This window comes from Melospiza melodia, unplaced genomic scaffold (assembly GCF_035770615.1).
Source record: "Melospiza melodia melodia isolate bMelMel2 unplaced genomic scaffold, bMelMel2.pri scaffold_32, whole genome shotgun sequence".
In the NCBI taxonomy this organism is placed as follows: domain Eukaryota; kingdom Metazoa; phylum Chordata; class Aves; order Passeriformes; family Passerellidae; genus Melospiza; species Melospiza melodia.
In genome coordinates, this window is record NW_026948638.1 from 2,105,833 (window position 1) to 2,126,515 (window position 20,683).

At 48.5% G+C, this 20,683-nt stretch overlaps 1 long non-coding RNA gene across 1 annotated transcript; it reads left to right on the forward strand.

The window, feature by feature from the left end:
- Positions 1 to 3,815: 3,815 nt before the first annotated feature.
- Positions 3,816 to 20,258, forward strand: LOC134434152 (uncharacterized). The gene is made up of 3 exons (XR_010031808.1): positions 3,816 to 3,967; positions 15,872 to 16,009; positions 19,365 to 20,258. It is a non-coding gene; the product is annotated as an uncharacterized LOC134434152 (long non-coding RNA).
- The last annotated feature ends 425 nt before the right edge of the window (positions 20,259 to 20,683 follow it).

The following is a 20,683-nucleotide window of genomic DNA, read 5'->3' on the forward strand; positions in this document are numbered from 1 at the left end:
CCTGGACACCCATCCTGGGTTCCCCACATTCCCACTCCTGGCAACACCATCACCCACCATGTCCCCAGACTATCCCATAATGTCCCCAGCCTGTGCCCAGCTTCTGACCACCCTGCCCCCACCAGGTGCCACCTACGCATGGGGACGGACCTGACCTCGCTTCCTTCCCCTTCATTCTAAGAACTGCCAGCCAGGGGAGCGGTGGCCACAGCAATGAGTGACAGCCAGTGCCCATGGCTGGGGACACCGGGATGGCCGGGAAGGTGGCGCTGCTCCTGTGGGGTGAGTGCCCTGGGCAGGGGCCTGACACAGCAGGGATGTGGAGGGGAGGGGACATAGAGGGGCTGTGCGGTCCCCTGAGATCCCCAATTCCAGCAGAACCAGTCCATGTTACCCACAGTGGACCTTGTTGTGAGTGGGCATACAGGGTAGCTTTGGGGACAGGGAGAGGGGGGCAGGAATTCAGGGATGGGGATGTGGGGACAGACAAGGACAGACAAGGGAAAGTGAGAGTCCTATGGTAAACCAGGAATCCTGAGAGGGTTCAGGGCCTTGGGACCCCACATTCACCCTTCTCCTCTTTCCTTTGCAGCCACCAGAAAGAAACAGGAAAAGTGACTTGGGGGCTCAAACCTCATTCTCCCCTTTTACCCCAAACCTCAAACACTGCAATTCCCTCCCTCACATCCCCTTTATTTCTTCAGGCCACCCCCCCCCACGCAGAGGAGGGGGAGGCGCTGTGTACCCACGCTGTGGTCACCAAGAGAGCAGGGGTAAGTGCGGGGGGGACACATGCAGAGGAACACGTCACCCACGAGTTTCAGCCAACCCAGATCCCACAGCCCGTGACTCTCACAGTGTCCCCCTGTGCCACCACCCTCCAGGATCCCCAGGTGACCTACGCGGAGCTGCGGGGACCCCAGGGGCGACTGCGGGAACTCGGTGACATCTACGGGAATGTGCTGTGACACTGGGGGCCACAGGGGGGCAGTGGGGATCCCCACCCATGGGCACCCACTCGTGTCTGTGCTACCACTAAAAACTGCCCCTCTCCCTCCCCGTGGAGGGACAAAGATCCCAAAGGGCTGAGAGAAGAACAATTTCCTGAAATAGCAACGAGAGAGAATAGATCCACAAGCAACAGCAACAAGGTTGGGAGTCTAGAGAGTCACAAAGGAATGATTTCAAGGGAAAGCCCCCAAAACAGAGGCAAATCCCAGATGATTCCCCCAGCATAATTCCTCCACCAGGGGAACCTTTCAGAACCCTGGACCTTCCTCATTCTGATGGCCAAAGCGGCCTTCAGGAAAATCTGGATTCTCTTCTCCCCTGTCCCAGGGAATAACACTTCTTAACTAATACATATTGTGAGAAACAAGTTAATGGAAGCTGAGTTTCGCTGGATATTATATGAATTGGTATTACATTATTGATTATATTGTTGATTAAATATTGTGATGTTACTGCTGTGACAGTGATGTGTATTGTGGAGTGGCTGGTGTTGTTGGGGTGGCCATCCAAGGGTGGGGGCCAGCCATGGCCCAGCCCCGCTGCACAGGGATGGCCATTGCCCAGCCCTGCTCTGGCCAGCTCCAGGTGGTAGTCAGGACATGAGGGTCCCCCCTGCCCCCTTTGCTTTCATTCTGGCAGCTTTAGAGCTGCTGAAGAGGTGAGAATTCTGTGGGTGGAAAAAGGACTGCCTGTGGTTTGCTCAGCTCTGCAAGAGGCACAAAACCCAAAGGGTGCCCAAGCAGTGTCTCTGGGAGGGCCTTTGGTGGTTTTCAGAGCAGGGCTGCCTGGAAACCCCCCCTGCAGGGGAGGCTGTGGGTGACCCAGTCCGGAAATACAGCACTTGATCATCTGTTCCTCTTTGTAAGGGACTTAGAGAGCTCCAGCACTACTGCACGTCCCGCAACAATCTGCTCTACAAGCTCACCTGGACCCTCCTTCTTGAACAAAACCTGCAGCCTTCTGGAACCTCATGGAAGGAATGTTTCAGCTCAGGCTGTGGCCAGCAAAAAAGAGGGAAAGGTTTGGAAATATCGCACCGGGGCTCTGGCCCCAGCCGTGGCAGAGGTCTGGGGAGTGACCCTGTGTGGATTCCAGGTGTCTCCAAAGATGCTCCATCCCTGCCCTCGTATCCTGAGGGAAAGGCTGAGAGTTTGCAGGATTTGTGGTGTGAAGCCACCACAGGGTTTTTTTGTGTACCTGAGACCTGCCTGTGGTCAGGCGCTGCCTTCCTTCCATTTGGGAGCATGGAGAGCGGACATGAGTGTTGCGCAGCGTGTGTGCGTGTCCCTGGAAAACTGCTACGCTGCCAGTGGGTACTGAGATCCAACCTGCTGCCTTGGCAGCTTCTGCCTGCTGCAGGTGGTGGTGCTGGGACCAATTGGTGGCCCTGAGTTTGCAAAAGGAGCGATTTCCCCTCCTCCCTCCTGTCCGAGGCCGCCACGGCCCCTGAGGGGATGGAACTGGACCAGGGTGCCTCCTGGTGGCCGGGAGTGCTCCGCCCCCTGCTGGCCGGGAGTGCTCCCTGCAGCGCCCCCTGCTGGCTGCGGTTATAACTGCCACAAAACCAACAGCGCTGAGTGGTAGGGAAATTTTGTGTTGTTTGTTCTGTTCTGGTTTATAAATTTCCCAGGAAAGAGCTGTTATTCCTTTTCTTACACTTTTGCCTTTTGGCTCCATCATTTTTGAAATTAAAAAACCTTTTTGACATGTGTCTTCTTTACATTCTAGGACAGTTCCCACTTTTCCTAGCAGATATTTCTCATTTAAATGAGTTGCCAACTTCTGGGTTGTAGCGTGGATGGGACAGACACTCCCAGTGGAGACAGAGTCAGAGACATGGCCATCTCATGCTCTGTCTTTTAAGCCAGCTGAGACACCAAGGGCCCTCTCCCCAGCTGGTACTTCTGGTCACACGGCCACTCAGGAGCTGGCTTTGGCAGAGCATCACACTGTCCCCAGTGTGCCATGGCTGACAGACTGATGGACAGACGGGGCCTGTCTCAGCAAAAGCAAGGCCTGACTCACTCCTGTCACTCACAGGTGTTCCACAATGTCTCCAGATGTTGCGGTGTGTTGTAATAACCTGTCGTAAATTTTCGGGTCCCTTCCCCAGGTATGCCAATACCCCTCTTCCCCTTCCCCCCTCGCCCCCTGCTGGGCTGTCAATCAGTTTTAACATTCCAGCAAGGCGTTGTGTGGTTCATCACTTTCAAAAGATGCCCCTCAGGCCTGGGGGTCATTGGCCTGTCTAGGTGTCATCCTCGTCCCTTGAGACCCTGCCCCTCCCACCCGGTTGGTGGCTCACCTGCCCCTCCCCTTCCCCTGTCCCTGAGCTTAAAAGCTGAATCAAGCCATGCCGTCGGGATTCTGTTGGAGCTGTTGCTGACATTCAGACCTCTGCGACCATGGAATAAAGCTCTGGATATAACCCTCTGGCAGAATCCGTCTCCTTCTTCCTCACAATTAGCCTGAAGCCTTCTCTCCTGAGGTAAACGGAGTTCCTACCAAGCCTGGACTTGTTCAGCTGCCCAGATGCAACCTCCAGCAAGCTAAAGGTGTCTCTGGGGTGATACACCACAGCTTCCCCCTTTGGCCCAGCAGCAAGGGTCAGACTGGCCCAGGCACAATCTACCTGGCACTATTGGGATTCATATTCCAATATTTTGGCATCTCTGGGTGGGCAAAGCGACTCTGCAGCCCCAGAAGGACTCTCAGTACCTCGGGCAGGCTTCGGCTGCCGTGCATCCAGCTGAAAGAGCCTTGGTTGCAATGCTCTCAGTTAGAGACTTTGGGATTTTATCCCAGAAGAAGTTTCGTGGACTGTTCGGTGCCTCAGGAAACCCCAGCTCCTTTCTGGTGAGAAGATTTTCCAGAGGAAGAACAGGGTAGCCTCTCCTGCCCATAGAGGGGTCCTGTTCTGGTGAGGAGACCTAGCCAGCTACAGCTTCCATTTTGGGTGAGTATCTCTGCTCTTGGTGGAGCAGAAGCTCAAAAACAGACTCTGCCGTGAGTTCTGTTCCTTTTTTGCCTTAGCATTTTGGCTGCGCAGCCCCACAGAGGGAATCCATTGCGTTCTAGGCTTTAGCTTTCAGCCGCGTGTGTTGCTGTCTCTTGGAATTATTTCCAGAGCGGGATTGCTCTCTGCCCTTCCCCCCGGCTCAGCAGCGCAGCGTTCTCGGCTCTCTCCACGGGGGACTCTCTCTCTGTGCGGGGAAGGGGGGCTCTCTACATGTGGCCGCGGGGATCTCTCTCTCTGTGGGGCGGGGGTGCCCTCTACACGTGGGGTGGCCCCGGTATCGGCTGGCCATGTGATGTGGGGGAAAGCTGCTCTCTCTCAGCTCCGCAGGGGAGGCTTTGTCTGCCTCGGCTTGGCAGGGCGTGTCTCAGCTCCCTGCAGCTGCTGCCCGGGAATTTTAAAAGCAGTATATACAGATGCATTATAAAGCTTTTGTCTGTTCGTTATCGCCTTCCTATCTGTGTTTTTTTTTTAGAAATCGGTAGCTGATTTTGGCTTTGTTTTTGATCAGGCAGGATTTAGTACTTTGCCTTTTACATTTTACATGGGTTCGAATCTCAGCATTGTACAAAAAGGAGTGTATTATCATATTGTTAGCATTTTAGTCAGTGGTAATGTGAAGTTCTCAAAAGGAAAATTGAAGCAGTTTACAAGATGGCTTTTTCTGCACTTCCCACAAACCTCCCCTGAAGAAATCCACAATATTCAATTCTGGGAAAAAGTTGGAAATTAATTGATAACCTTAGGACAGTCTGGGAATACACCCTCAGCTAAATTTGTGTTCTGGAGTTCACAAATTCCAACAGCCTTGCACAAACAAAAGGAATTGGAGAAAAAGCCAAATGCCAAGCCATGTACCTCTGCTCTCCCTGTTTCTCCCTCTCCTAGCTCTAAACCCCCTAAACCTCTTACCCCAAAACTTGGTATTTTAAAGAGAGCACACTCATTGGGAAGTCGACTCCCAGAATTTGTTAAAATGCCTGAGTTGTCCTGTTCACAAGGCCCTGGCCAGGCTGTGTGGAACCTTTCCCAATCCCCTGTGTCCCTTCCTCTGAAACCCAGAGCACGTGTCAGCTTTCCAGAGAGCAGTGATGCCCAAAATGGCCCCCAGTCCCTAGGGGGTCCACAAGATGGTGGATGCCACGTGGCATCTTCCCAAACCTGGTCTTCTTCCCAAAATCCTCTTAAGCATTTCAAAATTCCATACCCATCCCCCTCTCCTCCTGTTCCTCGTGACACCTTCCCCCCTCCCCCTCCCTTTCCTGCAGTACCCTCAGCTCCTCCCCTCTACTCCTCCCAGGGGGCATCTGCTGACGTGATGTCACCAGGTGTCCCCGCCCCCTGCCAGCCCCTTGACCCCGCCCTCTGTTCCCATGATGTCCCCGCCCCCTGCCTGCCCCTTGACCCCGCCCCCTGTTCCCATGGTATCCCCACCCCTTGCCAGCTCCCTGTCCCTGCCCCCTGTGCCCATTGCGTCCCCGCCCCCTCCCCGAGTTCCCACGGTGGGGACACAACCACTGCCTGTCCCCAGACCTGTATCTGTCATCCCAATGCTTCTGATCCAAGGGATACAGAGCTGGGAACAGCAGACCCAATGCATAGTCCCATGTTGTCACTGGCTCCTGTTACCTTTCAGCCTGCAGCTCAGGGAGGAGCAGCCCCAACTGCTAATTGGAGTTCTTTTGGATGACAATTGATTAAGGAGATCTGTAAATCTCATAAAGAATATGGTCCACACAGTCCATATTCCCGTGGCCTTTTAAATTCTGAACTGAGTAGGACTGTGGTGATCCCACATGATTTAAAACAGCTTTTTTCCTGTCTCATGACCTCCATGGAATTCAAATTATGGGAATTAGCATGGAAACAACTGCTAAAAGATGCTCTCCCAGGCTTGCATGCTGATCCAAACACAGCGAAGGACAACAGTGGTAACCCTATCACCATTGAGCACCTCTGTGGTGAGGGCCAATGGTCTTTACCCTCAATCCAAGCTACTGCAATTCCTGCAGAAACACTCGAGAAAGTAAAAGAAGCAGCTGAAAAAGCATTCTTTTCCCTCCAACCTGAGGGGCCTTTTGAGCCCTATAGTAAAATTAAACAGCTATCATCAGAGCCTTTTTTGACATTTGTAGAAAGGTTAACTAGAGCCATTGAAATACAAGTTTAAAAAGTGAATGCTAGGGAAGCGGTTTTAGAGGAAATGGCATTTACGAATGCAAATGAACAGTGTCGAGTGGCAATCCTGAGCCTTCCTTTAGAACCTCCCCCAACCTTAAAAGATATGCTTCTAGTGTGTAACAGGAAAGTGCCTCTGATGAGTGTGGCTGAAGACACCAGACCAAGGCTGCTGCCAAGACCACCTCAGCGTGTCGCCGTTGCCAGCCCTGCACCTTTCCCCTCAGCACAGCAGTACCCTGGGCAGCAGTGGAGACCAGCAATGGCTGAGCCCACAAAACCATGCCTGCTTTGTAAGAACCTAGGGCACTGGAGTAACCAGTGCCCCCTGAAAAGGCAATTTGATGAATTCAGAAATAGCAGGGGAAAAGAACTACAAGCCCTCCCTGGGGGTCAACAACAACAAAAAAACTGAAAAGGGAGCGCCCGCCTGCCAGACGTGCAGACACAAAAAGAGCAGGCCAAGGGAATAAGGGTAGCAAAACCAATCAAGCGCGCAATAATATTAATGTTTGTGTAAGTGAAGCAGGTGCTTCAAAGACTATGTCTGCTGGTCTGTTGCAGTCGAGGCGGTCACGACATTAAAGCAGAGACCACAAGCACACTCAGTCTTAGTCTCAGTTTTCAACTGTTAGCACCATTTGCAACGGTTAGCAACCGTTGGCAACAGTTTGCAACACTTTATTAGTGAAAATGGCTGATACACTTTCCAGTTTTTTCCCCTCCAGTCGCAGAAGGCTCCCATCTTTCCTCTCTCAATCTCCTTGGTTCAGCTTCTTCCTCTTACTTCTTGCTCCTTTAGCCAACAGGCCTGCTGCTAGCCCCTTCCACAATTCCCCCTTTTTTGTTTTTGAACTGTAAATACAGTTGCTATGGATTTTTGCAGGGCCCTTTGCAAAAATCCAAGCAGAGAGGGGACACACAAAATCACAATCACAACCATCAACAGAATTCCCATTCTTAATGCAATCATTCCTGTCCTTCATCCATCTTTAATTACTGATATATGGTCTTAGCCAGTGTCCTCTGCACGTTCTGCTTCAGCTGCGGAACCATCGATCCTGTCCTTTCCCGCACGGTCTAGGTAAGGTTTGACACAGCGAGCAGGAACCCATCGAAGACCATTATCTGTCAAAACACAAGCATAACCCCTCCCCCAGGTTATCAATTCTTCTGGACCAGACCATATACCAGTAATCAAATCCTTGACCCACACCTTGACATTTCTATGGAAATGTGGTTGCTTAGAATTCAAAGAAGAAAAATGGCAAAAGATTGGAGATAACTGTGAGTCAGGTAGGGGACGCAAGAATTTTAACACATAAACAGCTTTATCTAATCTCACTTGAGGTGACTCATGTTGCATTCCCCCTTTTTTGTTTTTGAACCTGACATTTAAGAAGTCCGTGAGCTCTTTCAATAATTGCTTGGCCCGTGGGGACATGTGGAATACCTGTTGAATGTCCAATGCCCCAGGCACTAAGGAATGCTTGCATTTTCTGCGAAGCATATGCTGGGCCGTTATCTGTTTTTACGTGACACGAAACACCTAAAATAGAAAAAGCATGATAAAAATGACGAATAGCATCTCGAGTTTTTTCTCCTGTGAATGCTGAAGCAACCATTGCATGAGAAAAAGTATCAACTGTAACATGAACATACTTGAAGCGACCAAATTCTGGCATTTTTGTAACATCAGTTTGCCATTCTTCTAATGCAGAAAGACCTCTAGGGTTGGTACCATAATACTGAGTGACATGAGTCATATGACAGTCAGGACAAGAGGAAAGAATAGATTTTGCCTTGGCAGTAGACAATTTGAATTGCTGCTGTAAAGCTTGAGCATTCTGATGAAAAAATTGATGGGATAAAATTACCTTCTGCAACACATTGGGTACAGTTTTGATTGCAGCAGCAGCTACTAAAGAGTCTACATAGGCATTGCCTTCAGCAAAAAATCCTGGCAATGATGTATGGCTGCGAATGTGCATGATGAAGTAAGGATGTTTTCGAGCACCAATAACTGTCCATAACTTCACTAATATGGTAAAAAATGGTTTCTCTTGAATATTATACAACACTGTTTGATCTAAATGCTTAACCAAATTGGCAACATAAACTGAATCAGTAACTATATTTACAGAACCAGGAAACAAAGTAAAAGCCAAAAGAACAGCAGAAAGTTCAACCAGTTGAGGAGATCCTGCTGAATCACTGTCTGATATTCCCAGTGATCATCCTTTCTCCAAGCCACAGCTGCTTTTCTGGTTTTCCCGGACCCATCTGTAAAAACCGTTATACCTTACACTGGAACAGGAGAACAAATTTGCTTGCCTTCAAAAGGAATCTCTTTAGTCAGTGTTAGAACAGGATGAGAAGGCAAATGATATGAGATTTGGCCTGTAAAACAAGATAAGGCAGATTGCAATTCATGATTATTTTGAAAGCACCATTCAAAATACCACTGTGTAGAGGTATCACAATGGTCACAGGGTCCTGTCCTAAAATCTCATGACAACGCCTGTGGCCCTTGATGATAATATCTGCAAAAAGCTCATAAAGTCCTGGAGCTGTTTTCCGGGATCTGAAAGATAAAAATATCCATTCCAGAATATGCAATTGACCTTCCCAATTATCATTCCATTGACATAGTATTCCACATGGTATTTCACGGTCTTTCAAAATAAACAATTGAACACCAACAGAGGTATCTATCCTGTTAACAAATTTGTGTGCTAGGGCTAATTCAACTTCTTCCAAGGTCTTTTTTGCTGCTGAGGTCAGTTGCCTCTTATCAGTAGAGGAAGTGATGCCTGAAAGCAAATCAAACAATGGCTGCAACTGATGATTAGTTCTGCCTAAATATGATCGAATCCAACCTAATAAACCAACCAATTTCTGTACATCAGTAGCAGTTTTAACATCAATGTCTAGCTTTACAGGTTGAGGCATAACTTGAGCGTTGGTCACCAACATACCTAGGTATTTCCAAGGCATGTGTTCCTGCACTTTCTCTCGAGCAACGATCAGGCCAAAAGCTTTCAAATTTGTCACAGCACATTGTTTAAGAGCTGACAACTGTTGTTTGTTGTCAGATGCCAACAAGATATCATCCATGTAATGATAGCAGTAGCAGTTTTTAAATTGCTCCCGGACTTTTGACAAGGCCTGTGCCACAAACCATTGACAAATAGTTGGCAAAGTTTTCATGCCTTGTGGGAGTACCTTCCACTGTTATCTTTTATCAGGTTCAGCATGATTTATAGAAGGCACCGTAAAAGCAAATTTTTCTTTGTCCTGCTCAGCCAATGGAATAGTGAAGAAACAATCTTTTAGATCAATGACAACTATTTGCCATTCCTGTGGAATCATCGTAGGTGTAGGAAGGCCTGGTTGTAAAGCTGCCATTGTTGCCATTACAGTATTTATCTGCTGTAAATCATGTAAAAGTCTCCATTTTCCCGATTTCTTTTTTATTACAAAAACAGGGGTGTTCCAGGGACTGAATGATTCCTCAATGTGTCCCGCTTGCAATTGTTCTGTAACTAATTCTTGCAGGGCAGTAAGCTTTTCAGTAGTCAGGGGCCACTGGCGAACCCAGACAGGCTTATCTGTCAACCATGTCAGGGGTACAACTGGACGTTCATTGCCCTGCAACACAGTGGCCCCCATTAAAAATCCACAGTAATTTTGACCCCCCATTGAGATAAACAATCTCGTCCCCACAAACTTTGAGGAGCATCGGCAACATAGGGTCTGATGTTAGCTTGTTGGCCATCAGGATGTTTCACATTAATTACAATGGCTGACAGGCCACCTGTTTTAGCACCACCTAATCCCAGGAGACCAAAACTTGTATGAGTGAGAGGCCACAATTGAGGCCAGCAAAGTCGCGAGAGTATTGTGACATCTGCTCCAGTATCAATCAAACCTGTTACTGATATAGTTCCTGGATGACATCCACTGGCGGTGAGAGTGCATGTCTTTTCTGGACGGCTCTCTGTTACTTTCTCCGTCCAGAACACTTGAGGTACTCCTGTCGATCCAAAGCTTCCGGTGCCTCGACTTCAGTCCACTGTATTTGGAACAGAACTCACAAAAGGTACAATTTGAGGAATGCAAGTTCCTTTCTGAATAGTGACAGGAGGATCATCAATGGATACCATGGCATGAATCTGCCCTAAATAATCAGTGTCAATAGGCCCTAGATGCACATGAATACCTCTAAGTGTAGTACTCGATCTCCCTATCAAAAATGCACTCAATCTCCATCCTATTGGACCATCGGCATCAAGGGGTACCTTACATATTTCTTTTGTTAAAATGGTTGCTGTGTCAGCGGTGGGTATATCAATGCCTGCGGACCCGCTTGTTGCCCCTGAGTATTGTTCACAAATGGGTAGCTTTGCAGGGCTGGGAAGGCCCGCATTTGCTGTTGCGGTTGTTGGGGTATTTGTTTCCCCACACGCCCCTTTGCGGTCCTCTTTGGGTTTCCCGGCAATAGCTGACCATTTGCATGATATTTACTCCTGCATTGCTTAGCATAGTGCCCAGATTTAGCACAACGATTGCATACAACATCGTTGCTTGCACTTGGCCTAAATGTTGTTTTCTGGACAGTACACTGTGACTTAACATGCCCCTGTTGTCCACAATTATAACACTTTGCTGAAGGTCTTAGCACTGCAGCAAGAGCTGCCATTTTATGCTCAACTGAACCAACTTTTGAGCAAGCAGTAACCATTTCAGACGAGGTGGGTTCCCCAGGCAAAGTGTCAATAATCTTTCTGCAATCTGGGTTTGCATTTTCTTTAGCCAACTCTATGCACAATTTGTCTCGCAAAGTTTAATCATCTACCTGTTTCTCAATAGCAGCAGCAAGTTTTTCTGCAAACTGCAAAAATGGTTCTCTCATCCCTTGTTGTATAGTGATATATTTCTGTTTTGGAGCTGCCATTTCCATTGTTTTAGTTAAAGCACCCATGCCAATTTGCTGAGCTTGTGCCAAAATCGAAGGATGCCACCTTGCCTGTAAATCTGGATTAGCAAAAGGCCCAGTGCCCAGTAGGGCATCAACACCCACAGCACGACGAGGGTCGTGTTGAGGCAACTGCATATTTGTTAAAGCGGTGCGTTCAGCCACTCGCCTCCAAGTTTCTTGAAATACACCATATTGTACTGGTTGGAATAGAATTGTAGCAAGATGAGTGATGTCATAAGGTGCAAGCAAATCTGCATTAATCACACGTATTAATTGCATTACCTCTGAGGAATTAATACCATACTGAGCTACTTTCGATTGGATGTCTTGCACAACCCTCCAGGCGAAGACGTGATGACTGTTGTTCTGTCTTGTTCCAGGAACTGCTTTGAAAACTGGAAAAGCCATAGGGTTATCACAAGCAACATTTGCATTGGCACTGCTCTCCTGAGGTACTCTTGGAGCACCTAACCTTTCTATTATGTCCCACTTATTTTCTTCAACTGCTTTCCTCCTAACAAATTCCCAGAACTCCTGAGGGTGTCGAGGAAGCACAGTTACTTGACATGGAGGCAAAGTCCATGGGGCAGTAAGGCTAGAGCTCTTAGGAGATGAAGGGACCAGAGCTCCTTGCCCCAGCTTAGATGTTACTGCGGGCGACTCATCACTTGATTCACTGTTGCTGTCACTGTCAAGTAACGGAGGATACGGCCTTGCAGATTGTTCAAGCCACTCAGAGGGAAGCGGGGGGGCGGACGGCTGGACCAGAGAGGAGGGAAGAGGGGGGGCAGATGGCTGGGTTTCTCTCTCTGCTAGAGACATTTCAGCTAACTGGCATAGCGGTGTAATATATACAGGCACCATCGTGAGCTGCTGCACAGGTGTGAGATAAGGAGGCTTAGGGGCCTGATAAGAAGAGGCTAGGGCAGATTGTCCAGAAGTTTTGGCAGCTTTCCCAGAAGCCTTGGCAACCAGCCCAGAAGCTCTGGTAGCCTTCCCATCAGAGCCCCCTTCTACCTCAGAGGGCCTCCCGTCAGGTTCTGTTATCAGGCCCGACTCTTCATCCGCATCTTGCTCCGTTTCTCTCTCTATTTTCCATTCCTTTAAAGCCTCAAAGAGCGAGTTCCAAGTAACTGCTAGATCAACAACTGTTTTATCTCCCGCTCGAATGACTTGCCAAAGTCTGTCCCCGACCTTTTTCCATGCCTTAACACTAAATGCTGTGTCAGGATCAGTGCCAATATTCTGTGATTTAGCCCACAGCATAATATTACGAAGTGCATAGTCTGACATATAAATTCCCTTATTTCTTAACAAAATTTTCCATGCAGACAGAACATTTTCTTCCTCTTTAGATAAATTTTGTCCCATTATTACTAGTTGGTGGCTCACTTACTTCCAGGTGTCTTGATTTGAGAGAATCAGGTCCGGACCTCCCTGTGGCTTCCACCTGCCACTCTCAGCTGCACCAACGCCGCCTCCCCCACTACGTCCCAGTGGGTCACGTATGCCAATTGCTAGAACCCTGTGTTATGGTTTGGGCCTGGCAAAGCCAGAGCCCCCATGAGTACACCTTCTCCCCGGTGTCTGCTGCGAGATGTGACCAGGAATAAACAAAGCAGGCTCCAACTTCAACATACAGAAAAGTTTATTAACTAAGCTACACACAAACAATTACTAAACTACAAAACTACACACAAAAGAGGGAAAAAAAAACCACAAGGAAAATGAAAACCTCACAAAAACACTCTCCCCCTCCTCCCTCCTAAATTCCCAATACAATACATCCTCCAAAATCACCAATTCTAGGTCCAACACCACCCTTTAGATTGCTCAAACTTTCAACTCCTCAAGAGGAGAGGCAGTCCTTCCATGTGTCATGCTGGCCTCTTCCGTCCTTGTTCCGGTGCTCTGACCACCGAACAGGGATCAGGGCTGCTTCCAGGGTTGTCTTTTTTTAAGGATGCTTTGTCCAGTTCCAGAAAAACACAGTATCTCACCTTCTCACCTCTGGGACATCCGTCCCCCCCATATTTTATATACCCCCTGGGGCTGAGGGGTACCCACACTGAATCTTCTCTGGCACTGGGACATTTCTCCCCCTGGACTCAGTCTCTGTATCTCACGGAAACATAGCTCTGTCCATGGCTACACAAAAGAGTCCAGCATAAAATGCCACTCCATCTTCTCCATTCTTTCAACATCTCTCACTCTCTCTCTCTGGTCCAGACCTCCATCACTCGTTCATTTCCTTTGTCCTCCTCCACTCTTATCACTCGTCTAGGAAGGGTTAATGTTCTGTAAGGCTTTCATTGTCCAAAAAGGGTTAAAAAACTCCTCCAGGCGGCTGGACTCCTGGCTGCACCCCCCCCCCCCCATCTCCTCAGCTGGGCTGCCTGCTGCCAGCACATATTTACTGAATTTCAAGGTAACACAGGCTGCACTCTCTCTCTCTCTCTCTCTGTCTCAAAAGGCGGGGGGGGGGGGGGGGGAATGGCTGTCCGATGTCTCTTGGGGCTTTCCACCCTTTCATCCTCCAAGGCCTCCTTACTCCCATCTCTGTCCAGGCCCAGGCCTACCGCATGGCTGCCCCTCCCCCGCCCAGCAGCAGCGGCTGGACGGGGGAGAGATCCGAACTCCGTCCCTCGAAGTCCCAAGAGAGCCTCCCAGGGCCAAAGCTCTGCTTTTAACCCCTGGGTGTTCTCGGAGGTGTGTCCTAAAACCCACTGGCTACCCCAGGTGCCAATATCAAAATCCAAGCACCCATTGGTTTGACCACAACATCCCAGAATTCCCACTTCTTCCTGGTCAAACCACCACATTCCACCCTTCACCTCCGAGAACACCCTTTCTAAAATTGTCAACAAAATTGCAAAACACTTCTACACAATATACCAACTTAATACATGCTTTGTTCTTATTCCTCTTTGGTCCCATCTCACAGCTTCATCCCATCACTCTCTTAAAACTCGATTCCCGGTCAGGGAACCAAACAAATGTTATGCTTTGGGCCTGGCAAAGCCAGAGCCCCCATGAGTACACCTTCTCCCCGGTGTCTGCTGCGAGATGTGACCAGGAATAAACAAAGCAGGCTCCAACTTCAACATACAGAAAAGTTTATTAACTAAGCTACACACAAACAATTACTAAACTACAAAACTACACACAAAAGAGGGAAAAAAAAACCACAAGGAAAATGAAAACCTCACAAAAACACTCTCCCCCTCCTCCCTCCTAAATTCCCAATACAATACATCCTCCAAAATCACCAATTCTAGGTCCAACACCACCCTTTAGATTGCTCAAACTTTCAACTCCTCAAGAGGAGAGGCAGTCCTTCCATGTGTCATGCTGGCCTCTTCCGTCCTTGTTCCGGTGCTCTGACCACCGAACAGGGATCAGGGCTGCTTCCAGGGTTGTCTTTTTTTAAGGATGCTTTGTCCAGTTCCAGAAAAACACAGTATCTCACCTTCTCACCTCTGGGACATCCGTCCCCCCCATATTTTATATACCCCCTGGGGCTGAGGGGTACCCACACTGAATCTTCTCTGGCACTGGGACATTTCTCCCCCTGGACTCAGTCTCTGTATCTCACGGAAACATAGCTCTGTCCATGGCTACACAAAAGAGTCCAGCATAAAACGCCACTCCATCTTCTCCATTCTTTCAACATCTCTCACTCTCTCTCTCTGGTCCAGACCTCCATCACTCGTTCATTTCCTTTGTCCTCCTCCACTCTTATCACTCGTCTAGGAAGGGTTAATGTTCTGTAAGGCTTTCATTGTCCAAAAAGGGTTAAAAAACTCCTCCAGGCAGCTGGACTCCTGGCTGCACCCTCCCCCCCCCATCTCCTCAGCCGGGCTGCCTGCTGCCAGCACATATTTACTGAATTTCAAGGTAACACAGGCTGCACTCTCTCTCTCTCTCTGTCTCTCTCTCTGTCTCAAAAGGCGGGGGGGGGGGGGGGCAGGGGGGGGAATGGCTGTCCGATGTCTCTTGTTGCTCTCCACCCTTCCATCCTCCTAGGCCTCCTCACCTCCCATCTCTGTCCAGGCCCAGGCCTACCTCATGGCTGCCCCTCCCCTGCCCAGCAGCAGCGGCTGGACGGGGGAGAGATCCGAACTCCGTCCCTCGAAGTCCCAAGAGAGCCTCCCAGGGCCAAAGCTCTGCTTTTAACCCCTGGGTGTTCTCGGAGGTGTGTCCTAAAACCCACTGGCTACCCCAGGTGCCAATATCAAAATCCAAGCACCCATTGGTTTGACCACAACATCCCAGAATTCCCACTTCTTCCTGGTCAAACCACCACACCCTGTATGGGCCCCCACCGACTATTTTCTTATCACATCGGCGGTCACCAAAATGTCGCAGTCGAGGTGGTCACGACATTAAAGCAGAGACCACAAGCACACTCAGTCTTAGTCTCAGTTGTCAACCGTTAGCACCGTTTGCCACCATTAGCAACCGTTGGCAACAGTTTGCAACACTTTATTAGTGAAAATGGCTGATACACTTTCCAGTTTTTTCCCCTCCAGTCACAGAAGGCTCCCATCTTTCCTCTCTTGATCTCCTTGGTTCAACTTCTTCCTCTTACTTCTCGCTCCTTTAGCCAACAGGCCCGCTTCTAGCCCCTTCCACACTGGTCCACTGCTGAAAGTGAAAAAAAAATTACCTTTGTTATGATTTAGGTGATCCTGTGTTAACCACGTCTTCTGTCAATGAGCCTTACAGGCTGCAGCTGACAGAGTCACTCCACCTGAAGGACACTGACTGGCATTTTGTCTCTGTAAATCCTGAACAGAAGGGAACTTGGAACCGAATTCGTTGTAAGTACATCGTCACTAGGGACACCAAACACACACCACAAGAGATTGAAATTGCTCGGGGAATGACAACATCAGATCCTGAGCAATTCGTTCTCGGCCTGCACTGTTTCCACCCACCCCTGTTTCTTCCCAAGGGACAAATTGTTGCACAAGCTATCCCTGTGCCATCTTTACCTGAAAATATCGAAAAACAAGGGCCCACAATCGCCCGGGTCCAAGCTATTGGGAAAGACAAACCCAAATTATGGTGTAATGTCAGTGGGGGTGGGGAGTCAAAACGCATTGAGATGCTTGTAGACACGGGTGCAGACTGCATAGTGATTCCAGTAACAGACTGGCCAGCACATTGGCCTTTGCAAAATGTTGCTGGTCACCTTCGAGGTGTAGGAGGCCTGCAATTGGCAAGACAATCCAAAAACATTATTCAAATTGAGGGACCAAACAGACAATTGGCAAATATCCGTCCATTTGTGTTAGATTATTCGGAACCTTTTTTAGGGAGAGATTTAATGGCCCAGTGGGGTGTCACAATTGATATTCCAGACTCTCCACAGCATTTTTGTGCAGCAGTCATTGAACAACAGCACCCCACCCAAAAACTGAAGTGGAAAACAGACAAACCAGTTGACGTGAAACAGTGGCCGGTCAGTAAACAAAAAATAAAGGTGCTTGAGGTACTAGTGGAAGAGCAACTAAAAAAGTGCCACATTGTGGAGACCATGTCCCCATGGAACACTCCAGTGTTTGTCATCCAAAAAGCTGACAAAAACAGAAGGAGACTTCTTCACGACCTCTGACAAATTAATAATGTAATTGAAGATATGGGTTCTCCCCAACCTGGTATGCCATCCCCAACAATGCTTCCCCAAGATTAGATTTAGCTGTTATTGATATTAAAGACTGCTTTTTCCAAATCCCCTTGCACCCTGACAATGCACCGCGTGTTGCATTCTCGGTCCCTTCCATCAACATGGAAGCCCCTATGAAAAGGTACCATTGGACCGTTCTTCCTCAGGGATTGAAGGTATCTCCAGCTCTCTGCCAGTGGTATGTCTCTTCCCTGCTTTCCCCAGTGCGTGCAGCCACAGAGAAGGCCATCATCTATCATTACATGGATGATATCCTCGTGTGTGCCCCCAATGATGATTTACTCACCCATGCGCTTGACCTAACAATCGATGCATTGATTGTTGCAGGGTTCGAGCTCCAAGAAAAGAAAATTCAAAAGATGCCACCTTGGAAGTATTTGGGCTTAGAAATTGGAAATAGGACCATTGTTCCTCAAAAACTAGAAATCAATCCAAGGGTCAAGACCCTTGTGGATGTCCACAAGTTGTGTGGGTCTTTGAATTGGGTAAGGCCATGGCTCGGTCTGACTAATGAAGACCTTGCCCCTCTTTTCAATTTATTGAAAGGGGGAGAGGACCCAGGTGCTCCTAGGTCTATTACCCCAGAGGCACGGAAAGCTCTAGAAAAGGTTCAGATTGCAATGTCCACAAGACAGGCCAACCGATGCTGGCCTGACCTGCCATTCAAATTTATCATCCTAGGTAAGTTTCCACACCTCCATGGAATTATTTTCCAGTGGGAGGAAAAACAAACACCTAAGGCAAAGGACACACCAAAAAAGGACCAGGACCAGAGGGACTCTCTCTTGATCATAGAATGGGTTTTCCTCAGTCATAAAAGGTCCAAGAGATTGACAAAACCTCAGGAGCTGGTAGCAGAACTGATCCGGAAAGCAAGGACCCGGATCAGGGAGTTAGCAGGATGTGATTTTAAGTGCATTCACATTCCAGTTGAGTTAAAATCGGGTCAAAATACTATGAAAATACTGGAACAATTGTTTCAAGAAAATGAAGTGTTGCAGTTCACTCTGGATTCCTACTCAGGACAAATTTTGGTAGCGTGGCCCGCTCACAAGTTGTTCGAACAAGATTCTCAATTCACTTTGAAATTGAGAAGTGCTCTAAGTAGGAAACCTTTAAAAAAGGCTCTGACTGTCTTTACAGATGCGTCCAGGAGGTCCCACAAGTCCGTTATGACTTGGAAGGATCCTCAAACCCAGCAGTGGGAGACAGACATTGCTGAGGTGGAAGGTTCACCTCAGGTTGCTGAATTGGCTGCGATTGTTAGGGCTTTTGAAAGGTTCTCAGAACCATTTAATCTGATTGCAGACTCTGCATACGTGGCAGGAGTAGTATCCAGGGAAGATCAAGCAATACTGCAAGAAGTGTCTAACATCACACTTTTTGAATTGCTCTCAAAACTGGTAAAGTTAGTCACTCACCGAGAGCAACCATTTTATGTGATGCATGTCAGGTCACACACTGACTTGCCAGGGTTTATCGCTGAAGGCAACAGAAGGGCAGATGCTCTTGCTGCACCTGCAGTGATGGCCACTCTCCCAAATGTTTTTGAACAGGCAAAAATCAGCCACCAGCTTTTCCAAAATGCACCTGGCCTGGTTCGTCAGTTTAACATCACTCGAGAACAGGCCAAAGCGATTGTGGCCACATGCCCAAATTGCCAACAACATGCACTCCCTACAGTGAGTACGGGAGCAAACCCAAGGGGACTGAACAGTTGTGAACTGTGGCAAACAGATTTAACACACATACAGTCTTTTGGATGGCAGAAATATGTTCACGTTAGTGTAGATACCTTTTCTGGAGCGGTCTATGCTTCTGCCCACACAGGAGAATCATCTATTGATGCTATTAAGCACCTCTTACAGGCTTTTTCTTTCATGGGCATCCCCAAGGAGCTGAAAACTGATAATGAGCCTGTTTATAAATCCAAGGAATTTGGGAGCTTCCTGCAGCAATGGGGAGTAGAGCACAAAACTGGCATCCCCTACTCCCCTACAGGTCAAGCCATTGTGAGAAAGAACTCACCGTGATATTAAAAGAGTCCTGGACCAGCAACAACAGGTTCTGAAGGTGGAACCTCCCCACATCCGGTTATCCAGGGTGCTATTCATAATCAATTTTCTGAATTGTTCTTTTGACAGCCTGAACCCACCCATCCTACACCACTTTGGGGGGAGCAGTCATAGGTTGATGAAAGAAAAACCTCCAGTTTTAGTAAAGGACCCTGAGACTTGGAAAACAGTGGGACCTTACAAATTGGTTACTTGGGGACGTTGATACGCCTGTGTGTCCACCCCCTCTGGTTTAAGGTGGGTTCCTTCCAAATGGGTAAAGCCCTATGTTCCCAAAGTCTCAGAGAAATCTACAGAAGCACCCCAGGTTGCTCATGCTGCCTGGAGAAGGAAACGTTGCACGCGTTCTCTGGAGGAAATTCTATTTAAGCCTCCTATCTGGAATAGTTTGTAATATATGTTTGTCTCAAGTTCCTTGTACCAGTTTAGATCCCGCTGTTCATGTGTAGCCTCGAGACGCCATGAGACCTTGCCTGCTTCTCGTCCTACTCGTGATCATCCCACCTGCGATCTCCTGCATAGTGCCGCAGCCCAAACCACATATGGACTACCTTGACAAAGGTTCTCGGACATCAACAGAGAAACTGACAACTGGCTGAATGGACTGTTCAAAGGCTGGGGACTCTCGGGCTGGTTGGGATCTATTCTGAAAACTGTGTTTTTAGTGCTGTTTATTTCAGTTATAGTTATTGTAGTTGTAACCATTGTTTTTGGACTAATCAAACGCATGGTTCTCAAGTTAATTTCAAGCTCATACCCCCCTCCTGAGGTCTACCATTTGGAAACCCTCAGTGCTCCAATGGATGACCTGGAAGCCTCAGTGGAAAACACTGACCCTCTTGTAGAGGAAGAACCGATTTACCAACTATGGTTTGGCAAGCATTCCGCATCACAAAACCAGTCCTCTTCTTTTTAAACCAAACTAGAGGGATATGTTGCAGTGTATTGTAATGTCCTGTTTTAAACTTCCGGGTCCCTTCCCAGGTGTGCCTATACCTCTCTCCCTTCCCCCTTGCCCCCTTGCTGAGTGAGTCCTGTCAATCAGGCTTAACATTCCAGCAAGGTCTTCGTGTGGTTGGTCAAGTTCAAAAGATACCCTATGCCCAGAGGTCATTGGCCTGTCTAGGTGTCATCCTCCCCTGAGACCATGCCCCTCCAACATGGTTGGTAGCTCACCTGCCCCTTCCCTCCCCCTCCCCCGGGAGCTTTAAAAGGTAATCAGACCATGTGCTCGGGATTCTGTTGGAGCTGTTACTGACATTCAGACCTCTGTGACCACGGAATAAAGCCCTGGATATACCCCTCCGTCAGAATCCGTCTCCTTTTCCTCCTCACCATCGCCGGAAGCCTTCCCCTCCGTAGGTAAACGGAGTTCCTACCAAGCCTGGACTTGTTTCAGCTGCCCAGCTGCAACCAGGAGCAAGCTAAAGGTATCTCTGGGGTGGTACACCACAGTTGCCGCCTTTGGCCCAGCAGCAAGGGTCAGACTGGCCCAAGCACAATCTACCTGGTAATATTGGGATTCCTATTCCAATACTGAAGAAACTGGACATTTTTGTTATCTTTAGGGGCCCATTGGTGCACCCCAGAGCAGCATTTGCTTGTGGATAACAGAGAGTGTGGAATCTCCCTGAGTGTCCAACAGCTCCATGGGATTGTTCCCTGCCTGCTGGGCAGCAAAACAGCCCCTAAGGAAGCTTTTACTTGGGCCATATTTAGGAACTCTCTCC